The following is a 24,636-nucleotide window of genomic DNA, read 5'->3' as shown; positions in this document are numbered from 1 at the left end:
GGTTTCTTTTGTAGCCTGGTTATTAGATTTTTTAATCTGAGTTCTTTGTAGGTAAGCATGTGCATCCTTGCCTTCCAACGTCTCACCATGTGGTGATCCAGCCTCTGCATGATGCACCCTGCTGCTATGTGAACCGGTGCCTGGAAGTATAAACTAAGCAATGCTCTGTCATTGTCATGACTAGTTTGGCCATTACTTGACCAGGATACATTTGTAGAGTAGTGCAGAGTAAGAGAGCATAAACAACATTGTGGTTGAGTGGATGGATAGGGAGAAGTAGGGCAGAGTGAATGTTCAGACTATTGACATCTTGTAAGCATGGAGAGGCTCTGGGATGAGGAGGAACTGAGGCATAATTTTGATCAATGATTAAGTCCCAACAATGGTAACAGACCCAACAAAGGGCATTACCAATAATAGTTAACACCGCGTCCCTCAAGGACCTGGGATATACAGAATTGCCCACTGTCCTTGGTTCACTCCTTCTACTCTCAGTTGGCCGCTCCTTTACTTGCAAGGCATCCCCCAACTAGAGAGAGGAATTTCTTTAGCCAGAGGGTGGTGAATCTCTGGAATTCATTGCCACGGACAGCTGTGGAGTTCAAGTCATGGGGCATATTTAAAGCGGAGGTTGATAGGTTCTTGATTAGTAGGGACGTTAAAGATTACAGGGAGAAGGCAGGAGAATGAGGTTTAGGGGGATAATAAATCAGCCATGATAGAACAGTGGAGTAGACTAAATAGGTAGAGTAACCAAATTCTGCTCCTGTGCCTTATTGTCTTATGGACTAACCATGTATGGTAGGCTTTGAGTGATGAATCTGGAAGGGTTTGGATAGCAGGCATTGTTTGTAAGACACGAGACAAGCAGCAATGTGAAGTATGGGAAGATACAGTAAAACACATGAGTGTTAGGAATATGCCCTAGCTGATGGAATTTGTTGGAGCTGTGCTGAATTGAAGCAGTGACAGGAGCCAGTGGAGCAGTTAGAGAGACGGGACTCCAAAATGCATTCACCAATTGTGAGCTCACTGAATGTCTGGGCAAAAATAGACACAGGCGGAAGAACAAACAAAAAACACACATGCTGGGAATGTGAAATGAAACAACAATTCCTGAAGTACTCAGGGGCCAGGAGGCAGTTGCAGCTGGAAGAGGGAGAAAATGTTCAGATCAAAGATTTTTGTTTATTTAACAGAATAAAGTTGGAACTCGGGCATTTGTTAGGTGGAGAGGGAGATGTAAGTGAAAAACGAAATCTAGAGAGAAGTGAATTGAGAATTAAAAGGTTAACATAAGAGGTGTATTTGAAGGCTTTGGGCCTGTACTCGATGGGGTTTAGAAGAACTCCACTGAAGCCTATCAAACTATTAACTTGCAGGTTGAGTTGGTGGTAAGGAAGGCAAATGCAATGTTAGCATTCATTTCAAGAGGGTTAGAATATAAGAGCAAGGATGCCAAGCTGAGGCTTTATATTCATTGGGCAAAGAGCACTTGGAGTATTGTGAGCAGTTCTGTGCTCCTAATTTAAGAAAAGATGTGCTGGCATTAGAGAAGGTCCAGAGGAGGCTCACGAGAATTATTCCAGGAATGGAAACGTTAACATGTGAGAAGTGTTTGATGGCCACTGGAGTTTAGAAGAATGAGATGGGATCTCATTAAAATATATCGAATATTGAAAGGCCTAGATAGAATGGATATGGAGAGGATCTTTCCTATAGTGGGCAATCTAGGACCAGAGGGCACAGGCTCAGAATAGAGTGATATCCATTCAGAACAGAGATCAGGGGGAATTTCTTTAGCCAGAGGGTAGTGAATCTATGGATTTTTTTTTGTCACAGATGGTTGTGAATGCTAAATCATTGAGTACAGTATATTTAAAGTAGAGATTGATAAGTTTCATATTAGTTAGGGTGTCAAAGATTATGAGGAGAAGGTAGGAGAATGGGATTGAGAATGATAACAGATCAGCCATGATGGAATGGCAGAGCAGACACAATGGGCCGAATGGTCTAATTCTCCTCCTTTGCTTTATTGTCTTATGGTCTTATGGAGGATAGCTTGTTAATTCGTTGCTATTGCAAGAGCAGCTGAGAGGTCAGCTGTTTTCTGGGGAGTGGCTCACTTCCCAGCCACTGAAAACCTCCCAATTGGCTAAAGAGGCACGAGTCAGAAGTGTAATGAAACACTCATAGCTGGCTGGATTAGTTCAACTATAAAATCGGTCAAGAAGTCCAACATCATCCAAGGCAAATCAACCACCTTGATTGACACTATACTGACTGTTTTCAACATTTACTTCCCCCCTTACAAGCACACAACGGTCACAGTCTGCATCTTCTGCAAGACACACTGTGAATTCTTGCCAATATTTCATCAATTGCATCACACAGCTCTAAAACCTCTACCACATGTTCTGCAGATGCATCGAAAAATCACATCTAAGTCACATACCATTCTGACTTGGAAATGCATAGACCTCACTGAATTTAAATCCTCGAGCATGTTCTTCACAACACAATGGGAGCTCCTTCCCACACACAGGCTACAACAGCTCCAAAGGTGACTCATCACCATCTTTCCAACAGCATTTAGGGAGGCTCTATAAGTAAATATTGTATATGTCACATATACAACCCTGGGATTCATTTTCTTGTGGGCATTTGCAGTAAATACAAGAAACATAATAGAATCAATGAAAGACTACACCCAGAAAGATGGACAAATAAAAAATATAGAATAATAATAATAATAATAATAAAAAATAAATAAATAAATAAATAAATAATCAATAAACATTGAGGACATGAGATGAAGAGTCCTTGAAAGTGAGTCCATAAGTTCAGTGATGCGGTGAATGAAGTTGAGTGAAGTTAAGTGAAGTAATCCACTCTGGTTCAAGAGCCTGATGTTAGAGGGTAATTGTTGCTCCTGAACCTAGTGCTGTGGGCCCTGAGGTTCCTGTATCTTCTTCTTGATGGCAGCAGGGAGATGGCCTGGATGGTGGGGGTCTGTGACAATGGATACTGCTTTTCTGCAACAGCGCTCCATATAAATATGCTCAATAGTGTCGAGGGCTTAATCTGTGATGGGCTGAGCTTTATTCACTACTTTTATAGTATTTTCCATTCAAGGGCATGAGTATTTCCACACTAGGCAACCAGTCAATATGCTCTCTACCACATACCTATAGACATTTGTCAAAGTTTTAGATGATAGGCCAAATCTTCACAAACTGCTAAGAAACTATGGGCACTGGCGGACTTTCTTTGTAATGGCACTTATGTGCTAGACACAGGACAGATACTCTGAAATGAGAACACCAAGGAATTTAAAGTTGCTGGCCCTCTCCACAGACTCATGGACCTCTGGTTTCCTCCTCCTGAAGTCAATATTCAGCTCCTTAGTCTTGCTAATGTTGAGTGACACATTGTTGTTGTGGCTCAGACAGATGCTCAATCTCCCTCCTATATGCTGATTTGCCACCGCCAATGACAGTGGTGTTATCAGCAAACTTAAACATGTCATTGGAGCAGTACTTAGCCATATGTTCATAAGTAAAAAGCAAGTAGCGCAGGTATGTAGGAAAAACATAACCTACATCATGCTGCCGGTGGTACCGAAATGTAGTATCAAAATTCATTTTTAAACTTCTTGTAAAGGAATTTCCAGGCAAAATCAAAGTACTGAGTACAGAAATTGAGATGTTATGCTGAAGTTGTATAAAACATCTGTGAGGCCAAACTTGGAGTAACGTGTTCAGTTCTTATCACCTACCTACCGGAAAGATATTAACAAGATTGAAAGAGTACAGAGAAAACTTACTAGGACTTGAGTTTGTAAGTAACAGGGAAAAATTGAATAAATTAGGACTGAATTGCAGGAGAACAAGGAGGAATTTGATAGAAGTATACAAAATTATGAGGGGTATAGATTGGGTTAATGAATTCAGGCTTTTTCCATTGAGGAAAAAGTGGAAAATATTTTTTCTCGGTGGAAAATTCTTAAGTGAGACAGAACCAAAGATCATAGGTTATGTTTGAAAGGTGAATCATTTATGGGGACCAGAGGCAGAACTTGTTCACTCAAAGGATGGTGCATGTATAGAACGAGTTGCCAGCAGAAGTGATGGATACAGGTTCAATTAGAACATTTAAGAACATTTTGTATCGGTACTTGGTTGGGAGCCATATGAAGGGCTAAGGTCCAGGTGCAGGTCAATGGGACTAGGCAGAATAATAGTTTGGCATGGACCTGATGGCCAGAGGGACTTTTCTGTGCGTTAGTGTTCTATGACTCTATGGTAGAAAGGTATAAAGTCTATTTTCATCATATTGTATCATTTTGATATATTGCTTCTTTTCTTTTTATTTGTAATTGCATTAGGACCAGAATATCATTTTATAGCTCATGATTTGCATGTACTTTATTTGGTAACTTAAAATAACAGAAAATTAAGGCAGTCAGGAGAATGTTTAGTTCCTGAGGAAATCATTAATTTCATTAAAAAAATACTTCTTACATCCTACGATTCCTTTCCTGAGGCTTGAAATATCACTTTAGGTATAAATGAAATAAGTATCAATTGCTTCCTGTGGTAGAAAAGACAACAATTTGTTTTGTTTATGATAACCAAAGCAAGTAAATCAAACATCAATGACATTAGACCCTTAGATATGAGTGTAGGAGGTAAGATTAATAAGTGTTTAGATAATACTTAAATTGGTGGTGTTGATGATAGTGAATGTGGTAGTCAGGCTACAGAATGATATTGAAAAGCTGGGAAGATGAGCAGAGGACAGGCAGATGGAATTTAGTGGTACCTTGTTGTACAACTCCAAGTATATCTGAAGATGACAGCCTGGAATATAGTGTAGACACAGCGTTCTTGTCTTCATCAGTCAAGAATTAGAATACAGGGATAGGAAGGCCATAGTGCAACTTAATAAAGCATTGATTAGATTAAACATAACTAGGATATGCGTGCAGTTCTGGTCACCACACTCTAGGAAGAATTAGGTTGCACTGAACAAAGTGCAGAGATGATTCACCAGCATACTGTCTTGGATGGAATGCTTCCGTTATGAAAACAGACCGGATAGGCAGAGTTTGAGCAGAGAAGACTGAGAGGGCACCCTGTACAGGCTTGCAAAATTAGCATAGATAGATTAGATTGTTAGAAACTTTTCTCCATGGCAGAGGTGTCTCTAACCAAATGTGATAGATTTAAGATGAAGAGTAAAAAGTTTAAGGGGGAAACTAAGAAAGCACTTTTACCACCCAGATGTTTGAGAAGGTGGCAGAGACAGGTAATTTCAAAATTTAACTAACATCGGGACAAGAGGCTTACTCACCAAGGCATGGAAAGCTACAGATGAGGTAGCGGAAAATTAGTCTTGATATGTACTTAATGGTCAATATGGACAACAATGGACCAAAAAACACATTTCTGTGCTCTCTAGCTTTATAAATTTAATACTATATCAGGTCAATAGAATATGACTGATCTATTACTGTACTTCAGCATTTGATCTGTTTAAAATCAAACATCAAAGTACACAATTATGTAAATTATATTCTTTCTTGGACAAATAATCAAAGAGGTCATTTGGGGAATGATCACAGCCTCGATCTTAACATCTAACTGAGTTACAGTAAGATGGCTTTAATGTCATTTTTCTTATCCATGGTATGCCAGCTAGGTACGTCACTGTTCTTTGCCTTAATATCCAGCAGGAAGCATTGGCTCAAAGTTGAAATGGTCATGACTCTGTTTGCTTTTATCATTACACAACTGGGCTGACACATGAAGAACACTAAAATGGAAAGGTTATGGTGAGTGTGGCAAATAATCTCCTCATATGAAATATATAATACCTTCATGTGAGGTAAGAAACCAGGTTGGTAAAATTGTGCATAAAATAACTGTATGATACAGACGGAGGCCATTCAACCACTCTGTTGTTAAAAAAACACCTAGTTAGTCCCAGTACTCCATACTTTACCATATTTTGACAATTCTTGCTTTAGGTATTTAACCTTCCTTTTGCAGGCTACTGTTGAATATATTCAGCTGTCACATTGCAAATTCTGATCTCTTCTACAAAAGCTTTTTCCTAATGTTCTCATTGGTTATCATGGTATATAACTCAGTCACATCCCTTCTGAATCTCCTCCACTCGAGGGAAAACTGGTCTAGCTGCTCCCATTTCTAAAATTAGTGCTGGGTTTTAGAACTTGATCTTCAAAAACTTTCTATGACAATTAACCAAAGGCTGTCCGGATAAACTGGTGGCTATGGCGAATTTTTATCAGTACAGGTCCACAATCCCTTATCCGAAATCCTTGGGGCCAGTTGCACTTCGGAATTCAGAATTTTTCAGATTTCAGAATCCCTCCTTATTGGTTCTGGGACACCCCGTGGATACCAAAGAACATGTATGCTCAAGTCCCTTATTTAACCTGCCTCAATGCGGGTGGACTTTAGGACCCGGCGGAGCTCCAGATCTACGCACATCCTCCTGTATACTTTAAATCATCTCTAGATTACTTATAGTACCTAATACAATGTAAATGCTATGTAAATAGTTGTTATACTGTATTATTTAGGGAATAATGACAAGAAAAATATTTTATTTCCAACAAAAACATTCAATAAAACATAAAAATATACAGCTTCAAACGAACCAAATCAAACACATGGTAAATGACTTATTGGAATAAATGCAGAACATCACTGTCACTATAAAACTTCAGTAACTTGTCTTTCTGTTCTTTAAATCATATACAGTGGTAGTTTCGACACCATAATCTTCAGTAAGACACCGTACAGACGCACCACGATCAAGCTTCTGCAATAACTCCACTTTCTGTGTTATTGATAATGATAGATGCTTCCTTCTCTTTTTCTCATTGTTACCCATAGGGGTATCTGCAGCTGTTTTTGACATTTTCACAGTGAAATTAAACACAAAGTCAACGGTGAACACAAAATATCAGCAAACAGCAAATGCACGTGTAACCAGTATGAGCGCTGAGCCACAGCTGACATCTGGCGGCCTCTGCTAGTGCTACCATGTCACACCTGAGTGATGTCAGTTGTTGGCGAAAAAACCGGTTTTCGGAGCTTTTTGGATTTCAGAATTTCAGATAAGGGATTGTGGACCTGTATTTCTGTCTACATGAAGGGTTGTAGACAAAATGCTGTATATTTTCTATGACTTCCTGTGAATCTTGATTGTGTCCTGTTGTAGTGATCCAGGTCCTCAGCTAGTGTTATATAAAATATAGAAACTTACAGCACATTACAGACCCTTCAGCCCACAATGTTGTGCCAACCATGTAACCTACTCTAGAGACTGCCTAGTATTTCCCTCTATTTTTCTAAGCTCTGTGTACCTATCTAAGAAACTCTTAAAATACCCTATTGAAACCGCTTCCACCACCACTGCTGACAGTGCATTCCCCGCACACACCACTCTCTGTGTGAAAAACTTACCCCTGACATCCCTTTGGTACCTATTTCCATGCACCTCTAAACTATGTCCTCTTGTGTTAGCCATTTCAGCCCTGGGAAAAAGTCTCTGGCTATCCATACGATCAATGCCCCTGATCATCTTAGACACCTCTATCAGGTCACCTCTAGTACTGCGTTGCTGGACATTTAATGCAAAGTCCCTTGAACACTTAATTAAATAAATCACTGATGCTTATTCCATGCTTGGGGCATACATAAGACACACTGTAACAATAGTTGCGAAGATCTTTAGTTTTAGAGTGGATGCAGAAATGTTTCCCTTCATTGAGAGCAGTTTTTCTCTCATTGTGTGGATTATCTCACTCCAATGAGAAGCTTGGTGAATGTGAGATGGAAGTATTTGCATGATGCATTGACACCATCTTTCATTCCATTCTAAAATCTAATGACAACTTACTACAGCTTCTCAGTTTTTATTTCTGAAACAATTTTGTATCCGTATTGCTATTTTGCCTTATCTCCTTACTTTTTTTTAATCATAATCTTCCTAACATATTCTACTTAAACAAAATATTTTCTAAATCTATCTACCCAATATAACAATGCCATCTTTACGAGATTTTTTTTAACATCACCTTATTAAAAATACTGTTTGCCCTTGACAAACCTGTGCTTTCTTTTATTAGTCCTTGCTTGTCCAAGTAGCTTTTAATTTTCTCTGTAGTTATTGTTTTAAGAAGCTTTCCTACTCTCAATATGGAATTAAGTGGTCAGAAATTGCCATGATACTCATTAGCTCTTTACTGAATAAAGGCGTAGTACTGCCTAACTATCTAATATTGCTCAAAAAACACTAGATCATTACTGTTTTGCTTAACTCAACAGCCTCCTCCAGTTCCCAATCAGTATTGCAACACAAGAAATAGTTGGCCACATTAAACAAACCTGAGACCAGTGATATTATAATTATTGGATCAATTTTTGTCCATAATCTGTTATTAAGTTGGACCAGTAAAGAAGCTCCTGACTCTTGATTGGTGATTTGCCGATAATGAGTTATTCACTACAGGTAACATGCCTCTAAGTTTAATTGAGGAGATGACCTAATTGGGTACAAGTCTCACCAATTCAACATGCCTAACACCATCCCTCCATCTCCTACACCTCTTGCTTCTCGGAGCTCAGAATCATAACAGTAGTCATGAAACAAAAATAAATAGATAAATCAAACAAAATGATATTTAATGCCTAATGAACACAAACATAATCTTTTCATAAGATGTAGGTAAGGAAGAGGTTTTGGAAAGAAATTGACGTCAGAAGATAATTTAATACATAAATGCCTCTGGTATTAATTGCCATGTGAATACAGGATTTACTAATTGGAAATAGTTCTTTGCTATAATATAATGTCACAAAAATCAAAGCTGTTTTCTGAAGAGCATTTTATGTTAGCGACATGGAGTGCGCTGACAGCTGTGTTTGAAGTATTGGTAACTGAAACTTAAAAATAGTCAGATTAAAATCTTCAAATGAAATCCAACTACACCATAAATTATAAATATATACTGGAGAGAAATTTCAATGCAGTGATCAAAATCATCATTGTCATCATTCTCAATTAAACATTATTCTCCATTTAATCAATTGGTTTAAGCTTCAATATGTTTAATTGGTCTCAATATTAATAATGTTTCACATGCACTTCAATTATTCAATTTTTGAAATTCAGAAATAATGTAGTTCTTTTTGACTGTCCACTTCTGCAAATTAACATCTTAACTCAATTGTTACTAAATTGAATAAAATCATAACGATTAAGATTGTTTATATTAATTTAAAGTTTTTAAATTAGATTTTTTGACTTACTCAAATTTGACATTTTAAGAGCATCCAAAATATGTTTGTATACAAATGCCTGATTATTAAATGAAAATATATTTCTATAATAATTAATTTAATCTCATTCTCTGTGCTCTGATGTTTTTGCTATGCTGTGGGCACATACCCTTTTTTATTTATTCATTTGATTTCTGGGCACTGTTGACAAATCAAGAATACTGTATGTTGTCCATCTTTATTTGCCCTTGAGAAGATGGTATGACTTACCCACACAAACTGCTTTACTCCATCTTGTGAAAATACTCCCTCAGAGCTGGTGAATGGGGATTTTCAAGATTTAGAGCCAGCAGTTATAAAGAAATATAATGTAGGAAAGTGATGTCTATGCATGAATTGGAGGGGAATTTGGAAGGGGACTTCTAAGTAATGGTGTTCCTAAACTGTCCTCGATTTTGATACCATGGATCATGGGTTAGAGATTTGCTTTTCAAATCGCCTGGGTCAGTACCTATTGTATTTGGTTGAAGGTACACACTGCAGCCACTGCACTGAATACATGAGGAATGTGTAAGTGATGAGTGGTGTGTCAATCACTTTGCTTACTCTCTCATGTATGGTGTCAAGTTTCTTAAGACTTCTTGGAGGTGCAGTTTTCAGAGCTAGTGGAGATGACTCCAGCAAACTCTTGACTTGTACCTTGTAGGTAATGGAATGGATTTGGGACATAAGGAGGTAATGACTTATCACAGGATAACCAGTTTCTGAGCTGTTCTTGTAGTCATTGTCTTCAGTTCCAACTAAACTTCCGGTCAATAGTGTTTACCAGGATGTTGAGGTGGGAAACCCCAGGAATGGTGCTATGGGCAGACCTTCTCTTGATGGAGATGATCATTCCCAGGCACTTTTGTGTTGCGAATGCTATTTGTTACTTTGACCCTTTAATGAATGCACTCAAGTTCTCAGTACATCCATGGTTATTTTGAGGAGGAGGAGATGGCATTGAACAATCATCATAGCTTCTCTAGATCGAAGAAGCAGTCTGTCCTACAGAATTCTGCAGGAATGTCCTTGAGCTGGGATGATTGAACTCCAACTTTCAAAAGCCATCTTTTTTTGTAAACGTTATGATACCAATCAGTAAAGTGTATCCCCTTTTAAGTCTAATGACCTCAGTTTTACCAGAGCTCCATCTAGTCAAATACTGCCTCTGAAATTCAATCTCTTAATCCATGATTGGACCAATGGTCTGAAAAGATCAAGAGCCAGATATTATGTATTTAAAATATCAGTAATATTTGAGTAATAGTCTCTCCAAAAGCAAGCCTCATGTAGTGCCTGAACACTGGTAACAAATGGAAACTGAACTCCTTTCGGGCTCAGGCTGAACTACAGAGGAGATCTGGCCCTGACACGCAGGCCCACTGTTTTGTGGACACACCCTGGTGCTTGTGAACCAGACCCCCAGATATGGATAAATAGCCCCACTGCCTTGTGGACAGCTTCAGGAGAGATGAAGGCAGCAGGAGTAAACCGAGACAGCAAATCCAGAGTGAAGTCCTTAAGGTGCGGGATGTCATTGAACATCCTTCCGGCAGCTCCGGCAGCCAAGCTGGTGCCAAAGGTATTGCTTCATAAGCTTTCCTTTGGACTAAACTGGGGAGGCCAAGAGGGGGTTCTTGACAACTGGGCATCTCAGGATCTCTATACCTTCCTCCCAGGCTTGTGATGATGACCATCATCACCCATTGTCCTTCAAGACAGATGGATGCCAACCAACCATTTGAGTAATATTGTTTGATTAAACATTCTTTTAATGATTTAAGCATTATACATTAAAATTCATATGCAAAAGTACGTGAATGCCCTATATCATGACACCACCACATCATAAGGAAGTGCCTTATTTAAAGTAAAACAAAGTATATATGTTATCCCAGACTCCTGTGTTTTTATTTAGATTACTTTTGGAGTTACAGAACATAACAGTGACAACGAGGTAGCTTAAAAATGAACCTGAGACAACAATCTACCTGTTGAAGTGCAGCAAGATACTTGAAAAAAAATTATGTTTTCTTTGCAGAGAGAGGGAGAGAAAAAGAGACATTCGAGTTACAAAGGAAGCAGAAAATGGATGAAATTCATGAGTTCATAAAATGTGAGTACATGGTGATAATAATAAATAAATACAGAAATGGCTGGCTACATCAGAAAGGCAGACACATTTGACTGCACAACAGATAACTTGATATTGCATACTGAATGTATTGAGCAGTATTTTGAAGCAAATGAAATAGCCACTGAAAAACAAGTGTCAGTTTTGCTGAGTGAAATTGGTGGAAGAGCATATAGTTTGCTGAGATATTAACTGCTCCAACCAAACCAGCTTAAATGAGCTTTACTGATATTATGAAAACCATGCAGGAACGTTTAGAACCAAAATCATTGATAATAGCAAAAGGCTTTATGTTTCAAAAGAGGATCAAAAGGAAGGGGGGGGGGTGTCAATTTATATGTTAGTGGCTGAATTGAAGAAATTGTCTGAGAATAACCAGTGCAGTGATGGGCTAAGTGATGCACTGAGAGAACATTTAGTTTGTGGTATCTTACATGAAGGCATTCAAAAATGGGTCCTAACTGAAGCTCAACTCACACTTAAAAGAACACTTGGAATTGCTATATCATTGGAAACAGCAGCAGGAGATGAAATTGAGTTACAACCAGGGATGAAAGTAAAAGATAAAAAGTTAAGATGCACCCCAAAAAGAGCATTAATCTGTATGATGTTGATGAAAAAAAAAATCTGATAATGATGAGAGTGACACAGGGCTGAGTAGCCTTAAAATTTACAATGTGAAAACTAACAATAGACAAATATGACTTACACCAGAAGTGAACTAATTAAAATGGAATTGGACATTGGCTCGGCTATTTCACAACTTCTACAAAATTAGTTTGAACAGTATTTCAATGATACTGAACATAAGCCAATTAAGAACTTATACTGGAGAAAATATAGCTCGTGTGGGAATGACTTCTGTAACAGTGAAGTACAACAACTAACAAGACATATTAGGCTTGTATGTGGTTGAAAAAAACAGGAGGGTCAGCATAATGGAGCCATGATTGACTGAGAAACAACTTGATTGGAGATCCACCCACCATTTGCATGCCACATCCCTGCAATAGATTCAACGGAAAATGAATTAAGAAGGCAATGTCAGGGGTGGCATTGGAAGACTCAAGCATATCAAGGGTGAAATAGTATTAAATGAAAATACCACAGCAAAGTTTTACAAAGCCCATCTGTGATAAAGTAGCCAGTGAGTCAGATCACAAAGGGGAAAGGAATTCTCTCCAAGGTTGTGTGGAGACAAAAGCCAATGCCAGTGGTCCCAGCAGTCAAGGATAGGTCTGTCAGCATTTTTGGAGATTTTAAGAAAACAAGAAATAGGAGCAGGAGTAGACCATCTGAACCATCGAGCCTGCCCCACCATTCAACAAGATCATGGCTGATCTGTCTGTAAACTCCATTCCATTTACCTGCCTTTTCCCTGTAACCCTTAATTCCCCTATGTAAACATCTATCTAACTGTATCTTAAATATATTTAGTGAAGAAGCCTCAGCTGCTTCCCCAGACAGAGATGCACCTAATCCTAATCCTAAATCTTCTCCCCTGAATCTTGAGGCAATATTCCCTATTTCTAGTCTCACCTACCAATGGAAACAACTTTCTTACTTCTATCTTATCTATCCCTTTTGAAATGTTGTATGTTTCTATAAGATCACCTCTCATTCTTCTGAATTCCAGAGAGTATAGTCCCAGGTGACTCAATCTCTCCTCATAGGTTAACCCCTTCATCTCTGGAATCAACCTGGTGAACCTCTTCTGCACTGCCTCCAAGGCCAGTATATCCTTGTTGCACAGAGAAATAGAGGAGAACTCAAGTGCAGGACACAGGCACAGAGATTGAGTTGAGGTTGCTGGCACAGACAGGAATGTTGAACAGCAAACAGGAGGAGTCTTGACATGGAGATGGGTTTTCATGGAATAACTTGAATCTGGAGCTGAACTTAGAACTACCGGTCAGTAGTTGTGACCCCAAGGTTTTTATACTGCAGTTTTTGATGGAGACCAGGTGTGCTGTCATCAAGTGAATTAGCAGTAAATGGGAAACTAACAATTGGAATCAAGGCATAATCAAAGGAGATTAGGGGCAAATAGGGGATTAACAATTGGGACTATGACAATCCTTCCTCAAGTATAGAGACCAGAACTGCACACAGTATTCCTGGTGTGGCCTCACCAGTACCCTGTATAGTTGCAGCATGTCCTCCCTGCTCTTGAATTCAATCCCTCTAGCAATGAAGGTCAACATTCCGTTTCCTTCTTAATAACCTGTTGTACCTGCAAGCCAACTTTTTGCAATTCATGCACAAGCATTCCCAAGTCCCTCTGCACAACAGCATGCTGCAATCTTTCACCATTTAAATAATAATCTGCTCCCTATTATTCCTTCCAAAGTGGATGATCTTGCATTTACCAACATTGTATTCCATCTGCCAGACCTTGGCCCACTCACTTAACCTATTTATATCCCTCTGCAGACTCTCCACATCCTCTGTACAATTTGCTTTTCCACTCAGTTCAATGTCATCAACAAATTTTGCTACACTACACTCAGTCCCCTCTTCCAAGTCATCAATGTAAATGGTAAACAACTGTGGGCCCAGCACTGACCCCTGCGGCACCCCACTCACGACTGACTGCCAACCAGAGAAGCACCCATTTATACCAACTCTCTGCCTTCTATTGGTTAACCAATCTACTATCCATGCGAATACAATTCCTCCGACTCCATGCATCCGTATCTTATTTATAAGTTTCTTGTGCGACACCTTATCGAACGCCTTCTGGAAATCCAAGTATATGACATCCACCTGTTCCCCTCTATCCAATGTACACATTATATCCTCAAATAACTCCAGTAAGTTTGTCAAACAGGACCTGCCCTTTCTGAATTCATGCTGTGTCTGTCTAATGGAAGTACTCCTTTCTAAGTGTTTTGTGATTTCTTCCTTACTGACAGCTTCAAGCATTTTTCTGACTACAGATGTTAAGCTAACTGGCCTACAGTTGCCCAACTTTTGCCTGCGTCCTTTTTTAAAAAGTGGCGTGACATTTGCTGTCTTCCATTCTGCCAGAAACTGCTCAGAGTCTAGACAATTTTGGTAAATAATTACCAATGCGTCTACTATAACCTCCACCAAATCCCGCAGCACCCTGGGATGCATCCCATCAGGACCAGGGGACTTACCTACCTTCAGGCCCTCTAGTTAAAGTCACTATCAACTTAGCATGGAGAGTAGGTAAGTACCCTCTGCCCAGGATAAATGATATCTTTGCAAACCTTTCTGGAGGAAAATACTAGCAAAATGAATTTAGTTCAGGCATACCTACAGATGGAAGTAGAAGAGACCAATCTGTTTCTCACCATAAGCACTCTCAAATTGATTTATCACTATAATAGGTTTATTTTTGGAGTACATCTGCACTGTACTCTGTTAGAATCCAATGAAATAGGTGTTGCAAAGCTGTCAGATACTCAGTGTTACCTGAATGATATTGTTACCTGTAAGAATGACAAGGAACACCTCCAAAATCACAGGGCAGTGTTAAAATTGTTAGAAGATTATGGGTTCAGAGTATAATGCAAAAAATGTGAATGGTAAAACCAAGCATCACTTACTGAGGTTACACCATTGACATACAAAATCAAGCTGTGGTGGATGTCCTGAAGCTAAAGGATATGTCACAGTTGTGGTGCTTTTCAGGATTTGTCAATTACTATAATAAGCTTCTGCCAGGAGGCGCCACACCATATAGACAAGGAAGCATCTACCAGGCGGGGAGGGGTGGGGTGGTGGGGTAACTGGGGCCAGGGGTGAGATAGTAACCGGTTTGAACTGGGAAACGTGGAAAACTGGGTGGATCTTCAGTGACGCTGGCAGACGCAATCTATAGCATACCTTGTTGACAGCCTTTTCCACTACAAATGGTCCCATGTAGCGCAGTTCCAATTTCCGGTTCTTGAATTTCAGGGGAAGATCCCTTGAAGCCAACCAGACCTCCTTTCCTAGCTTGAACAGCCTTACCTGTTGATGGAGCAGATCAGCCTGCCGGGAACGCTGTTTCTGGGCGCTCAGCAGAGAAGCCCTGGCTTGTTTCCAGATGCGCTTGTAGCGCTGGATCAGCTGTTCAGCAGCAGGAACTCCCACGTCGATCTCCTGATCAGGGAAGAGCCGGGACTGGAATCCCTTCTGGCATTCAAAGGGAGACATACTGATGGAGAACGACTGGAGGTTATTGTGGGTGATCTCTGCCGAAACCAATTGGGAGCTCCAGGATGTGAGGTTGGAAGAGGCAAGACAGCGCAGGGTTGTCTCCAACCCCTGGTTCACTCTCTCAGTCTGGCCATTGGATTGGGGGTGGAAGCCAGACGAGAGGCTAGCCGTGGCTCCTAAAAGAGAGCAGAAAGCCTTCCAAAAGCAGGAAGTGAACTGTGGTCCATGATCAGACACTATGTCTTGAGGAAAGCCACGGAGGCTCAACACATGTTGAACCATGAGTGTGGCAGTCTCACGAGTGGATGGGAGCTTGGGGAGGGCAATGAAGTGGGCAGCCTTGGAAAATCGGTCCACAACAACCAAAATGGTGGTCTTTGCATTGGACCGGGGTAGATCAGTGATGAAATCTATTGAGAGGTGGGACCGGGGGCAGTGGGACACAGGCAGTGGACATAATAGATCGGCAGGATGCTGCCACGATGTCTTGTTCTGACCGCAGGTGGGACAGGCATATACAAAGTCGTGGACATCCTGGGGCATAGATGGCCACCAGAATTGTCTCTTTATAAACTCCTGAGTCCGTTGAGTTCCCGGATGTCCAGCCAGATGGGAGGAGTGACCCCATTCCAACACTTTGGAATTCACCGCAGCAGGGACAAACAGCAGGTTAGGAAGTCCCCCATCTGGGTCTGCGTCTGATTGTTGGGCAGCCCTCACCTCTGTTTATATTCCCCAGATCCCCGGAGCAGCAATACACGAGCGAGGAAGAATGGGCTCTGGATCGGCATTGTCCTCAGATCCGTCGAACTGCGGGAAAGGGTGTCAACCTTTGTATTCTTGCGGCCTGGACGATAAGTGAGGATGAAGTTGAACTGTGTGAAGAAGAGAGGCCACCGGGCTTGACAGGAGTTGAGTCTCACAGCATCCTGAATATATGAGAGGTTCTTGTGATCTGTCCAGACCAAGAATGGATGCTGTGCCCCCTTCATCCAGTGTCACCATTCCTCCAGGGCCTCCTTGACAGCCAGAAGCCCCCGGTACCCAACATCGTAATTCCTCTCAGCCGGTGTCAAGCGATGGGAAAGAAAGGCACAAGGGTGCAGCTGGCTATCCGCGGATGAGCGCTGAGAGAGGACAGATCCAATGCCGACATCGAATGCATCCACCTCGACAATGAATGGCCGAGATGGGTCTGGGTGTTTCAGCAGCAGGGCAGAGGTGAAACATCGCTTTAGCTCGGAAAATGCTTGGTCGGCATCGTCCGTCCAATGGAATCCTGCCGAGGTCTTCCCGGTGAGCGCATTGATTGGAGCTGAAATTCCGGATGAAGCGGCGATAACGTTCGCAAACCCCATGAAGCGCCATACCAGTTCGACTGTAGACGGTCTGGGCCACTCTGCAACTGCCTGAACTTCACTCGGGTCCATTTGAACACTGGATGGGGTAAGTATATCGCCCCAAAACAACACCTGGTCTTTATGGAATTCACATTTTTCGGGCTTGGCATAAAGTTCATTTTCAAGAAGGCATCTGAGTACCCTCCGGACATGCTGGACGTGCTCCTGATGAGAGCAGGAATAGGTAAGGATGTCATCTGAATACACAAACACAAACTGGTTCAACTTGTCCCTGAGCAGATCGTAGGCCAGACCAAAAGGCATCATCAGGTATTCATAGTGGCCATTAGAGGTGTTGCATGCCATTTTCCACTCATCCCCTTGTGGAGTGAGAGACACAGAAACAGGCTGATAGTTCACAGACTTTATTGTGAACAGTGTCAAAGGGAAAATTAAGCAATAAATGCTAGGCCAAATGGCCCGTTAACTAAAACTCTCAAAAGGAAAACAAAGCCTAAACTGCGGCTGAAAAGAACATCTAAACAATAAGCGAATACCACTAGTCTTCAGAGTCAGTTAACTTGAAAGTCCAATATCTCAAGGAAGGCCGAATGCAAAACAGCAGCCAAGCGTTGCTATGCTCTGTCCAAGTCTCGACAAGCACTACAACGACAAGTATGGAGTTAGATACTATCACAAATAAATAGTAATTAGCTGACATGTGCAAATCCGCAAGGGCTGTATCTACTGCGCTGCCGAATCCGTGGTTGTGACATCCTTGAGCCTGGTTTGGAGTATAAAATGTTTCAACCAGTTTACTCTCATTACTGACCTTCAACCAATAGTGTCCACTTTCAATACTTAGAAGGATGCTCCACTGAAAGTGGCAGCACAAATGCAGAGATGGGCTCTGCTTCTTGGAAGAAATAATTATAAGATCAAATTCCAGAGCACAACTGATTGTGAAAATGCTGATTACCCTTGGAAAAGGAAATAGTTGAAAAATCTACTGAAGCGGACACTCCTCTTAATGTATTCTCAAATGAAGTCCCCCTGTTATAGCAGAGATGATCCAAAGAGAAACCAGAAAAGACCCCACACTGTCTCAGGTCTACGTGGCTACCTGGAGTATGCAGCAGAAATTCTATTTTTATCAGCGCCAAAATGAACTTGCCCTTGACAGGAGTTGCCTTATGTGGGGATTGAGGGTTGTACTACCCAAGTCCTCCAGAGCAGTAATCTCAGGATTGCTACCTATGCCACGTGCCAGTGAGGGTAAGAATAGGATAATGTGGCAGGTAAGTACATGACTGAGGAACTGGTGCAGGGGGCAGGGGTTCAAATTTTTGCGAAATACGAGCTGTACAAAAGGGACGAGTTACACCTGAACCTGAGCGGGGACAAATATCCTTGCTAGAGCAAGTGGGGATGGTTTGAACTAATTTGGCAGGGGGATGGGAACTGGAGTAATAGTGCTGAGGATGAGGTAATTGGTTTACAAACACAGCCAATGTGTAGTGAGATTCCTAGCATGGAGAGGAGAATGAAAGGGTAAAATTGCAATGAGCAGGATGAGTTGCAATGTAAAAGGCAGAGAAAATAGAGAAGGGTGAATACAGGACGGAAGGTGTTATATTGAATGCATGTGGTATATAGAATAAGGCAGATGAACTTGTAGTACAGTTACAGTTTTGGTGAGACCTCACTTGGAGTTTAGGGTGTAGTTTTGGGCCTCTTATCTTAGAAAGGACGTGCTGAAACTGCAGACGGTTCATAGTTGGTTCATGAATATGGTTCCAGGATTGAACGGCTTGTCATATGAAGAGTGTTTGATGGTTTTGGGCCCGTATTCATTAGAATTCAGAATGAGTGGTGAGCTAATTGAAACCTATTGAATGTTGAAAGGCCTTGATAGAGTGGATGTGGAGAGGATGTTTCCTATGATGGGAGAGTCTAGGACTAGAGGACACAGCCTCTGAACAGAGGAACATAATTTTAGAATGGAGATGAGGAGGAATTTCTTTAGCCAGAGAGTAGTGAATCTGTGGAATTCATTACCACAGGCAGCTGTGGAGGCCAAGTCTTTACGTATATTTAAGGCAGAGTTTGATAGATTCTTGATTGGTCAGGGCATGAAGGAATATGGGGAGAAGGCAGGAGATTGGGGCTGAGAGGAAAAATGGATCAGCCATGATGAAATGTTGGAGCCAAATGGCTTAATTCTGCTCCTATATCGTATGGTCTTAATGTCTTGTGCATCCAAGTGCTATGCTGAAGAGTTGGAAGGGCTGAATGCTAGTCATCTAGGCATGGTCAAAATGAAGCATCGGCTCAAAGCTTCGTCCAGTGGCCTGGGATAGATCAGCAGATTGTGCAGCCTGCCATGCACTGTTTGAGATGCCAGCACGTTCAGAAGGTGCCAAGAGATTCGTAAAAAAGAAAAGAAATGAAAGGTGTTCAGTGTTGTCAGAACCACTTCCTGCAGGCCCATTGTCAACTCTGACAACCATCACAGAGGAGGCCCCAGGACCTGAGATTGTTCCACAACACAAATTCCATCTGTCAAGCAGAGTAATCCCTCTTGTCTGAAAAGACGTTATCCTACAAGAGTAGGATATCCTCCACAGTGATTAAGTCTTTTGACCTGAATTGGACAATCTAAAATTTACTATGGTATCGACGTCAATATAGTAGGTGTGTGTGTGTGTGTGTGTGTGTGTGTGTGTGTGTGTGTGTGTGTGTGTGTGTGTGTGTGTGTGTGTGTGTGTGTGTGTGTGTGTGTGTGTGTGTGTGTGTGTGTGTGTGTGTGTGAGTAGAGAGCATCATATATGAGTTGAGATGCAGAATAAAAGGCCTTGACTCGAAATGTTGGTTGTCTATTTCTTGCCATGTATGCTGTCTGACCCAACGATTTCCCCTAGCATCTTGTTTATTAGCTCGATTGCATTTATTGTGGTTATTTTTGTAAATAGGATATATCCAAGGAATTTTTTTCACAATTTGGAGCAGATGCCAGTGTGGTATTTGTGTTTGCTGAAGCAGCTGAATTAGCGAGTCCAGAGCCATTCTCATCAGTACTATAGCTGGGATGTTTCCTGCTTTCATTGCCTTTGATATATCCAGTGTGCTCAACCATTTCTTGACATCACTTTCATATTGATCATATTTTCTGTTGACAAGGTCCTTAGCAAAAAGCCAAGGTGGACATTTTTGTTGAGTATGGTTGTGAACACTGCCCTCTTGTCTTTTCCACCAGTGTGCTCGGTCCAGCACTGTCAAGGTTAGGGATGTTCTTGAAACTTCCCCTTATACCTGCTACAACTATTCATTTCAAGTCGTGGTAGGACTGCTGAAGTTCAATCTGATCCATTGGTTACATGTTTAGATTTGGCTCCTGCTTGCAGGTAGCAGCAAATGTTGCATTGATGTTTCTTCCAGAAGACAGTGAAAAGAGGCCAGCCATCTTCATGGAGAAGTGCAGTTTTAGTTATAATTGAGAATCAGCTTACACAGGCGTATGAATTTGGTATTTGATTTAAACAGCATGTCTCCCTACAAAAAACTGATTTGAATCATCAGCAGCTAATTCTCATATCCCTCATGACATTCTGCTGTTCTTTCAGCAGTTCTCAAAGCAACAGTAGAATGACAGACAGACAGACAGACAGACAGACAGACATACTTTATCGATCCTGAGGGAAATTGGGTTTCGTTACAGCCACACCAACCAAGAACAGTGAAGAAATATAGCAATATAAAACCATAAATAATTAAATAATAATAAGTTAATCATGCCAAGTGGAAATAAGTCCAGGACCAGCCTATTGGCTCAGGGTGTCTGACACTCCGAGAGAGGAGTTGTAAAGTTTGATGGCCACAGGTAGGAATGACTTCCTATGACGCTCAGTGTTACATCTCGGTGGAATGAGTCTCTGGCTGAATGTACTCCTGTGCCTAACCAGTACATTATGGAGTGGATGGGAGTCATTGTCCAAAATAGCATGCAACTTGGACAGCATCCTCTTTTCAGACACCACCGTCAGAGAGTCCGGTTCCACCCCCACAACATCACTGGCCTTACGAATGAGTTTGTTGATTCTGTTGGTGTCTGCTACCCTCAGCCTGCTGCCCCATCACACAACAGCAAACATGATAGCACTGGCCACCACAGCCTCGTAGAACATCCTCAGCATCGTCCGGCAGATGTTAAAGGACCTCAGTCTCCTCAGGAAATAGAGACGGCTCTGACCCTTCTTGTAGGCAGCCTCAGTGTTCTTTGACCAGTCCAGTTTATTGTCCATTCGTATCCCCAGATATTTGTAATCCTCCACTATGTCCACACTGACCCCTTGGATGGAAACAGGGGTCACTGGTGCCTTAGCCCTCCTCAGGTCCACCACCAGCTCCTTAGTCTTTTTCACATTAAGCTGCAGATGATTCTGCTCACACCATGTGACAAAGTTTCCCACTGTAGCACTGAACTCAGCCTCATCTCCCTTGCTGATGCATCCAACTATGGCAGAGTCATCAGAAAACTTCTGAAGATGGCAAGACTCTGTGTTGTAGTTGAAGTCCGAGGTGTAGATGGTGAAGAGAAAGGAAGATAGGATAGTCCCCTGTGGAGCCGCAGTGCTGCTGACCACTCTGTCTAACACACAGGTATAAATATCAACATATAAGTATGACTAGGTATAAATATCAACAGGCTATTTTCATTGTCTTCAATAGTTCTTGATATGTTGGCTACAACTACAGTTCGAGGTAATGTCTGCTCAGTCAATCCAGGAAAGAAACAGTTCTTAAGAGAGAATAAACATTCTCACATTTCTCTTGTTTTTCTATAAGCCTGGAAACAGCAAATTTATACAGATCTCAGTTGGTATGATGCTTCACACCTCTTTTAATTTAATCCAAATAAATACTCTCCATCAATGACATTTATAAACATGACCAAAGAAAGTCCTGTCATGTTATAAATTATTCCTGTCATCTAAGCCATTACCATATCAATGTTAATTTTTAAACCCACTATTAGCTGCACATTCCACAAAGTGTCTGTAAAATAAGTGGAGTGTTTAATATCACTATTCTAAATAGTTTATAAAGTTTCTGCTTTTCCATTAATCAAACTACTTGTTGTCTTCAGGTGGTAATGGGGTTTAAATCTCTCTACTAGATTATGTATTGCATTGAACTGCTGCTGCAAAATTAACAAAGTTCACATCACATGCCAGTGATAATAAACCTGATTCTGATTCTGAAGAGTCCTAGCTTCCTGCAGGATATTCTGAGAATCTGCTTGGTTTACATGTGTTCAGTGACAGGAGTGCATTAGAGCTTGAATGAATTTCACCCAGCAAAATAAAAAAAAACTGTATTAAATGAAAAATGGCATCTCTGGGTTTGATATCCGTCTACAGTGTGAGCAAGATTTGCAGTGCAAAGTATTGTCTGGACTTCTAGAATGATGTAAAAGGCCCTGAACGCTGCTGCTTTGCATTCCATTCAATTCTTATGCAGAACTGTAAAAGTCACCACCCAGAAGCGGCTTCAAAATAATGATCATAATTCGATAATACAGAAAACAATTACAAACTAGAGTTTCAAATTACTGCCTTATAACCATTTCAAAGAGTTCTCCATTTTCAAGTTATCTTCTATTTATGTTGAGTGCTCTCCATGTAGCAAAGCATTTGACAAATCCCTAGCTGGTTTAAAATATCTTTTCTATAATATAAGTCTTTAAAAATCTATAGGGAAGAAAGCAAATTATTCTGATTTTTGTTAAATCTTTATTAAACTACTGAAGAAAATGCTTGTGGGAATAAATGCATATTCTATCACCATTAGTTCTCGCTGCATCAAATTGGCAATAACAAAGTTACAGGATTCTCATAGTCTGAATAGGTCAGTATATTGGATGAAGGGAATTCTATCATCTTGCTGCACAATTGTTAATTTTGTCTCCTTTCCTAGTTCTACATATTTCTGCAGTACGAGATAATTAATTGTATTCATCTACGTTACCTAAACCTCTCAACATTTAATTCCTCCCTAATCTTTCACTCAGCAGAAACAAGTTTAGTTGCTGAAGTCTAATCAATATTTAAAGCCAGTATTGGCACTCCTTTAAGAATTAGTTTACAAAGTTTTTCCAATGCATCAATTGCCATTTGAAAGTAGCCAGCTCAAAATTGTTCACAGGCGATATATGTAACCTCACTGATAATTTATGTGCATTTTCAATCATCTAGATTGATTATAATGCAAGCAGGATTTTACTTGAACAGTTAATCAGATATTAATGATGAACTTCCTTTCAGGATCTTTTGGTTTCATGTCATGTCCTTGGTGATATCTATCAAAATGCTAAAGGTCTGCCTATCCATTCTTGCAGGGCAAACAGCAGGCAGCCAGAGGGTAGGGCTAGAATATCTGTGGCAAAGCCTGAAGTCTTTGCTGAATAAAAGATGAGTGAATTGATTAAAATTTTAAAAAATTAGCTTTATTTGTAACATGTACGGTATATCAAAATATACTGTGAAATGCATCATTTCTTGCATCAAAGAACAACACCATTCAGGGATGTCCTAGGGTAGACCACAAGTATCACCATGCTTCCAGCACCAACGTAGCACATGCACAGCTTACCAACCTTAATTCATACATCTTTGGAATGTTAAAGCATATGAGACTACTCAGAGAAAACCCATACAGTCATGGAGAAAAGGTATAAACTCCTTATAGAGGGTGGTGGGAATTGAAACCCGACCACCACGCTGTGTATTTGTGTGTTAAAGCAGATAAGAAGTGGTGCTAATGGAAGTGAGCTGCCTCTGGAAGGGTGAATGTGCTCATTCCCACTTGGTAAATAGCCTGGATGTACACAGGATGCCAAATTTTATTCCAAAGGTTCCACAGTCAGGGAGCTCTGGGAATATTTTCAGGATCAAGAAGAGACTAGCAACCGACACTAGCTTGCTTTCACCGGCACTACCATAGCAAACAACGTGGCAGGTGCTCTGTCACCTCACAGAGCCGTCTTGTTGATTATAGAAATTTTACGCTGTTTTGAACCAGAGGCATGCCAGTTCCAGAACTGCAGATTACTCTGAAAATTGGCCAGCAATCTGAAATATTAACTCCGGTTTCTCTTTCCACTGATGGAACTTGACCTACTAGGTAACTCCAGTGTTTTCTATTTTGGTTTCAGATTCCCAATATCTGTGTCTTTTATTTGATTTGCAAAACTGTGAATGGAGGGTTAAAGGCAATATCTTTGCAGCAGTGATTGCTCGCAATGAGCAAACATAACTGTGCCTTTTTTATTTGACCTCTTATCAATGCAGAGTTTTAAATTGGAAATATTGTGCTCTTTGATTTTCATTTAATTCTTCTTGCAGTAAAAGCAGGTGTAGGTCCCAAATTCATGGTCATAGGCATAACTAGAGTTAGAAAGAATAAAGTGAAGATGATCAACTCAATGCATAGAACATGCAGACATGCTGAAGATGTTCAGCAGTTGTTCAGTCCAAACATCAGAATGGGCAAGAAATGTGATCTAAGTGACATTGACCATGGAGTGATTGTTGGTGTCAGATGGGGAGGTCTGAGTACCTCAGAAACTGCTGGC

The sequence above is a fragment of the Hemitrygon akajei genome, chromosome 22, assembly GCF_048418815.1.
Source record: "Hemitrygon akajei chromosome 22, sHemAka1.3, whole genome shotgun sequence".
Taxonomy (NCBI): Eukaryota; Metazoa; Chordata; class Chondrichthyes; order Myliobatiformes; family Dasyatidae; genus Hemitrygon; species Hemitrygon akajei.
Note: the sequence above shows the minus strand (reverse complement) of the source record.